Below are 7500 nucleotides of genomic sequence, written 5' to 3' on the forward strand. Positions count from 1 at the left end.
GCTCGCTCGCGCAGCCAAAAATGGCCAGTTTTGTCCCGTTTTTGGGCCGTTTTGGCCTGTTTTTGGGCTGTTCTTGCGTCGCGCGGTGACCGTCGTGAGCGGAGCAAAATGTCAGCCATCTCAGCACCCTGGAACCCCCCGGGTGGCACAGGGCTGGATGGGGCTTTCGTATAGCAGGGACGGTGCTGCCTCTCGCTTCGCTCGCTGTCCGCCGCTCGCCGCTCGCTCGCGCAGCCAAAAATGGCCAGTTTTGGCCCGTTTTTGGGCCGTTTTGGCCAGTTTTTGGCCTGTTCTTGCGTCGCGCGGTGACCGTCGTGAGCGGAGCAAAATGTCAGCCATCTCAGCACCCTGGAACCCCCCGGGTGGCACAGGGCTGGATGGGGCTTTCGTATAGCAGGGACGGTGCTGCCTCTCGCTTCGCTCGCTGTTCGCCGCTCGCCGCTCGCTCGCGCAGCCAAAAATGGCCAGTTTTGGCCCGTTTTGGCCAGTTTTTGGCCTGTTTTTGCGTTGCGCGGTGACCATCTTGAGCGGAGCAAAATGTCAGCCATCTCAGCACCCTGGAACCCCCCGGGTGGCACAGGGCTGGATGGGGCTTTCGTATAGCAGGGACGGTGATGCCTCTCGCTTCGCTCGCTGTCCGCCGCTCGCTGCTCGCTCGCGCAGCCAAAAATGGCCAGTTTTGGCCCGTTTTTGGGCCGTTTTGGCCTGTTTTTGGCCTGTTCTTGCGTCGCGCGGTGACCGTCGTGAGCGGAGCAAAATGTCAGCCATCTCAGCACCCTGGAACCCCCCGGGTGGCACAGGGCTGGATGGGGCTTTCGTATAGCAGGGACGGTGCTGCCTCTCGCTTAGCTCGCTGTCCGCCGCTCGCCGCTCGCTCGCGCAGCCAAAAATGGCCAGTTTTGTCCCGTTTTTGGGCCGTTTTGGCCTGTTTTTGGGCTGTTCTTGCGTCGCGCGGTGACCGTCGTGAGCGGAGCAAAATGTCAGCCATCTCAGCACCCTGGAACCCCCCGGGTTGTCACGACCTTAGCTGGAATTGCCTAAGGCGTGAGGCACCCTTGCGGCCAAAGACGCGAACTTAGCTTGCGTTGCCTAAGTCGCGGGTCACCCTCGTTGCAAAGACGCGAAACTTAGCTTGCGTTGCCTAAGTCGCGCTTTGCCCTTGCGATCTTGCTCCGCAAGGATCAGCCACTTTGTAACCTCTCGCAGGTCCCGAAGGACCTGTAAAAGAGAAAGAAAGTTAGATCGAAAGAACGAGCAACGGACAAGTCCCGAAGTCTCGCGAAAAGGGAAGCTTTACAAGCAAATCGTCGAACACCTTGTGTGCACAAGAGAAAAGAGGGAGGGGGAGAAAAACAAGGCTTTCAAGGATGAACGAACAGCTGCAAGCCCACAAACAGCCGCTCACCTGGTCCCGGACGCAACACCAAGTTCCCGTAAAGGTCACGTGCGAACTTGCGAAAGAGTGTTCAACGCCCGGTATATAACCGAAGCCCCATCCAGCCATGTGCCACCCGGGGGGTTCCTGGGGTCTGAGCTGGCTGACATTTTGGTGAGCGGAGGCAGCACTCCGCTCACCTCCCGCGGCACGCGAAAACGGCTCCGTTTTGGGCTGTTTTGGGGCTGTTTTGCTCGGTTTGGTGAACGGTCGCTTTGCAACGCTGCAGCTTGTTCGAACTTACATATTTACAAGCAAAATGACCCAAAACCATAAGAAAACATGCTGTCAAGCAGCTGTACATGCGGGTGCGAGCGACGAACGGTTCGTTGAACGGAGTTGTTGCGGGTGCGCGACGACCGTTCGTGACATTCTCCCCCACTTAAACTGTCGACGCCCTCGTCGACGCTTGTTGGTAGTTGTTGATGACTTCTTCTTCATGTCGCAGGGCGTCTTCAGGCTCCCAACTGGCTTCAGTTCGGGGAAGCTTTCGCCACTTCACCAAGTACTCTGTCTGCTCTGCTCCGTTGGGTAGCTTTATCTTGCGATCCGCCAGAATGGTTTCCACTCGCTTCTCGTAGGAGGCTGTGATGGGAGGTAGCCGAGTTGGAATACTTCGAGAAGCATCTTGCGGATCCGAATGGTAGGCCTTCAGGTTGCTGGCGTGAAGAACGTTGTGAATTTTGAACCACGCCGGCAGCTGCAACTTGTAAGAAACATTGCCTACTCTGCTGATAATTGGGAAGGGCCCTTCATACTTACGCACCAATCCTTTGTGGACTCTTTTCCTGAAGAATTGGAGTGATGCTGGTTGGAGCTTTACCAACACCAAGTCGCCAACTTTGAACTCTTGTGGTCGCCTTCCCAAGTCTGCCCACTTCTTCATCCGTTTTGCCGCCTTCTCCAAGTAAGCCCGCGCAATATCGGCATTTCGATGCCACTCCTTTGCGAAATGGTAGGCTGATGGACTACTCCCAGTATAACCAATTGCCATAGTGTGCGGAGTCGACGGTTGTTGTCCTGTGATAATTTCGAAGGGGCTCTTGTTGGATGCAGAGCTCCGCTGCAAGTTGTAGGAGAATTGGGCGATGTCCAACAGCTTCACCCAATCTCGTTGATTGGCACTCACGTAGTGCCGGAGATACTGCTCTAAGAGCGAATTTATTCTTTCAGTTTGACCATCCGTCTGGGGGTGGAGGCTTGTAGAGAAGTATAACTTTGACCCCAACAATTTGAATAGCTCGGTCCAGAATCGTCCCAGGAACCGAGCGTCTCGATCACTAACAATATTGTGTGGGACTCCCCAATACTTCACTACACCCTTCATCATCAGTCTGGCCGCCTCTTCAGCTGAACAGTGTAGGGGAGCAGCAATGAAAGTTGCATACTTTGAAAACCGATCGACCACCACAAGTATCGATCCAAGTCCCCCTACAGGCGGCAAGCTAGATATGAAGTCTAAGGAAATGCTCTCCCATGGCCTTTCTGGTACAGGCAACGGCTCCAAAAGTCCCACCGGCTTCCGTTGCTCCACCTTGTCTTGTTGGCAAGTAAGGCATGTTCGAACATACTCCTCCACATCAATCCCCATCTTTGGCCAGTAGAAGGCCCTCTCCACGAGAGCCAATGTTCTGTGAATGCCGGGATGTCCAGCCCAAAGGGAATCGTGACACTCTTTCAAGAGTTCACGCCTTAAATTGTCCACTCGGGGAACATAAACTCTATTCCCTTTTGTGTAAACAAGTCCCTCCTGGCCCCAAAATCGTCGTGCCTTGCCTTCTTTGATGAGCTGCATCAGGATAACTGCCTGGGGATCACTATACAGTCCATCTCTGATTCGAGAAAGGAAGTTGGAATGTAACTGACTTGTTTGGCCTCTGCCCTCCAGTTGTGCAGCATTCACGCACTCCACCTTCCGACTCAGCGCATCGGCCACGACATTCGCCTTCCCGGGCTTGTATTCCATTGCCATATCAAATTCAGCCAGGAAGTCCTGCCACCGTGCTTGCTTTGGGGAGAGCTTCTTCTGAGTTTGGAAATAACTCAGGGCGATGTTGTCTGTCCTCAGCACAAATCGCGACCCGAGGAGGTAGTGTCGCCAAACTCGTAGGCAGTGGATCACCGCTGTCATCTCCTTCTCATGCACTGGATACCGCCTCTCGGTCTCGTTGAGTTTGCGGCTCTCGTAGGCCACCGGATGACCTTCTTGCATGAGTACTCCACCAATAGCAAAGTCCGAAGCATCGGTATGGACTTCAAAGGGCTCTCCATAGTTTGGCAATTTGAGCACTGGTTCTTCCAGAACAGCAGCCTTCAGATCTTGGAATGCTATCTCACATTTGTCAGACCACTTCCAAGGCTGCTCCTTCTTCAGCAACTCCGTCAGTGGGGTTGCCCGCTTCGAATATCCTGAAATGAAGCGTCGATAGTAGTTGACGAATCCAAGGAAGGATCTCAACTCTGGCACCTTCTTTGGTGTTCGCCATTCCGCAACTGCTTGCACCTTCGACTTGTCCATCCGAATGGAGCCACCACCGATTCGATGCCCTAAGAATAGGATCTCAGTTTGAGCAAAGTAGCATTTCTCCCTTTTTACGAACAAAGTGTTCTCCCTGAGAACCTTGAAAATCGTCCGAAGGTGCTTGACGTGCTCCTCGAGCATTTGGCTGTAGACGACGATATCGTCCAAGTAGACGACCACGAACTTATCCAAATACTCCTTGAATAGTTGGTTCATGAGAGTACAGAATGTGGCCGGAGCGTTGGTTAAGCCAAAAGGCATCACCAAGAACTCAAACGCTCCATACCTGGTCACACAGGTAGTCTTCGCTTCGTCGCCTTCAGCAATGCGCACCTGCCAATACCCCGACCGAAGGTCGAGTTTTGAGAAATACTTGGCCTTGCCCAGTTGGTCGAACAAGTCCGCGATGAGCGGGATGGGATACTTGTTCTTCACCGTTACTTTGTTGAGGGCTCGATAGTCGACGCATAATCGGAGGCTCCCATCTTGTTTCTTCTGGAAGAGAACTGGAGCTCCGAAAGGTGCTTTTGAGCTGCGGATGAGACCACCGCTTAGCAGTTCACCTAACTGCTTCCTGAGTTCGGCCAACTCTGGCGGGGGCATGCGGTAGGGTGGTCTCGCTGGAGGCTTCACTCCTGGCTCCAGCTCGATACTGTGATCCACGCCTCTGCGTGGTGGGAGAGTCTTCGGCAACTCGGGTGGCATAACGTCTTCGAACTCCTTCAAGACGTTCGCCACTACAGCAGGTTCTTGAATGGCCTCTTCGTTGAGTGGCTCTAGCTTCATAGCAGCCACGAATGTCAGTTCGCCCTTTCGCACCCCTTTCTTCAATTGTAAGGCCGAAATGTGTTGGGGCTCCTTGGTTCCTCTCCGAGAGACGGGAACCACGCAGGGGTCATCGCCTCCCATCATACATAGGGAGTTTAAGAACGGCATCGGCACCAACTTCGCCGCATGCATAAACTCCATTCCAAGAATCACTTGGAAGTCGTCCAGTGGCACGGCCATCATGTTGGTGTTACCGCTCCAAGTCCCGATTTTGATAGGAACACCCTTCGCCAACCCGGAGATTCGCCTGGCCTCCGAGTTCACCGCCTTCATTCGGCTTGGGCTCTTCTCCAATGTCAACCCAAGTCGCTGTGCTTCGCGATCGGCTATGAAGTTGTGGGTAGCGCCCGTGTCCACCATTGCACGGGTCGTTTGGCCATTTAGCTTAATGTCCACATACATTAGTTCGCTGCTTCCTGCTTTTTGTGCCTTCGTCTTCGTGTTCTCCCCCACTTGACCCCGCATAGCGTTCAACAGACGCATTGCTCCCATTCGGGGTCCTTGCGACTCCTCCTCGTCGCTGCTGGATTCTGAGCTGCTCGAACTAAGAGCAACAGCTTTGCCCTTGTCCGATCGGGGAGGGTGGATGGAAGCTGTCAAAGCGTTGAGTGCCTGCTTCTGTGGGCACTCCCTTACCATGTGCGGTCCTCCGCACAAGAAGCATCCTCCAGGTTTTGAGGCCTTGCCTTTTGGGTTCGGCCCTTTGTGGGAGCTCTTCTTCTTCTGTTCGCCCCCGAGATCTTTCCCTCGAGAATGTTTTGGAGGGCGATTGCTTGAAGATTGTTTCCTTCTCGCTGGGTCTTCAGAGGAAACGAAGTCGGTGAGCCTTTCTGCAGCTGCAATTGCCCCGACCACGTCGGTAACATTCCTTCGATTCAGCTCTTGCTGAGCCCATGGTTTCAGACCATCAAGGAAGCTGAACAACTTGTCCTTCTCGGACATGTCCTGTATGTCCAGCATCAGTGCAGAAAACTGCTTTACATAGTCTCGGATGGTGGTACTTTGGCGGAGTTGTCTCAACTTCCTTCTTGCGACGAACTCTGTGTTCTCCGGTAGGAACTGAGTTCTCAACTCCCGCTTCAAGTCTTCCCATGTGTCGACTCGACACCGACCTTGTTGGATCTCCTCCCAACGAGTTCGCCACCAAAGTTTCGCATCTCCATTCAGATACATTGTTGCTATTGAAACTTTGGTATCTTCAGAATCGGGCCTCGTAGCTCGGAAGTATTGCTCCATGTCGAACAGAAAGTTCTCGAGCTCCTTGGCATCTCTGGCCCCTCCGTATCCATGGGGCTCAGGTGCCCTCAAGTTTTGTGGCGGTGCAACGCGGGTGTTGCCTCCTCCCGCATTTAGCATTCTTGTGAGCATAGCCACCTTCGCCGTGAGTTCCGCCACAACGTCTTGCAAGTGCTGCACGGAGTCCTTGGTGTCATCGGACAGTCGGTCGACTAGGGCCTCGACCTTGTCGATCCTGGACTCCGCTTCCTCTTGCGAGCTCTCTACCCCAACAAGTCTTTGTTGGCCATGGTAGAGTTCCTCCATGCTCGCTTCCAGAACATCTAGGCGGGTTTCCGCCGTCGTGAGTCTCTCCTTATGACTCTTTTTTCCTGTTAGCGCACCAGATTGCGCTTCCTCCGCTCGCGGAGAGTTGCCAACTTCTCGCTCATCCTGTTCGCTGCCGCGATCCTCGTGAGCGGCTCCAACAGCATGAGAGCGAGTGTGCACATGCAGCCCACCTGCGGCTGCTTGGGGCAAGGTTCCGGCTTGCCCCGTCTTGCTTGATTCGCCACGATGCTTTGCCATGGCGAAGTTGCGAAGTTCGTTCGCTGTTCGATCGAAGAGCTTGCCCGCTCTGATACCACAATGTCACGACCTTAGCTGGAATTGCCTAAGGCGTGAGGCACCCTTGCGGCCAAAGACGCGAACTTAGCTTGCGTTGCCTAAGTCGCGGGTCACCCTCGTTGCAAAGACGCGAAACTTAGCTTGCGTTGCCTAAGTCGCGCTTTGCCCTTGCGATCTTGCTCCGCAAGGATCAGCCACTTTGTAACCTCTCGCAGGTCCCGAAGGACCTGTAAAAGAGAAAGAAAGTTAGATCGAAAGAACGAGCAACGGACAAGTCCCGAAGTCTCGCGAAAAGGGAAGCTTTACAAGCAAATCGTCGAACACCTTGTGTGCACAAGAGAAAAGAGGGAGGGGGAGAAAAACAAGGCTTTCAAGGATGAACGAACAGCTGCAAGCCCACAAACAGCCGCTCACCTGGTCCCGGACGCAACACCAAGTTCCCGTAAAGGTCACGTGCGAACTTGCGAAAGAGTGTTCAACGCCCGGTATATAACCGAAGCCCCATCCAGCCATGTGCCACCCGGGGGGTTCCTGGGGTCTGAGCTGGCTGACATTTTGGTGAGCGGAGGCAGCACTCCGCTCACCTCCCGCGGCACGCGAAAACGGCTCCGTTTTGGGCTGTTTTGGGGCTGTTTTGCTCGGTTTGGTGAACGGTCGCTTTGCAACGCTGCAGCTTGTTCGAACTTACATATTTACAAGCAAAATGACCCAAAACCATAAGAAAACATGCTGTCAAGCAGCTGTACATGCGGGTGCGAGCGACGAACGGTTCGTTGAACGGAGTTGTTGCGGGTGCGCGACGACCGTTCGTGACAGGGTGGCACAGGGCTGGATGGGGCTTTCGTATAGCAGGGATGGTGCTGCCTCTCGCTTC

This window comes from Musa acuminata, unplaced genomic scaffold (assembly GCF_036884655.1).
Source record: "Musa acuminata AAA Group cultivar baxijiao unplaced genomic scaffold, Cavendish_Baxijiao_AAA HiC_scaffold_471, whole genome shotgun sequence".
NCBI classification, from domain to species: Eukaryota; Viridiplantae; Streptophyta; class Magnoliopsida; order Zingiberales; family Musaceae; genus Musa; species Musa acuminata.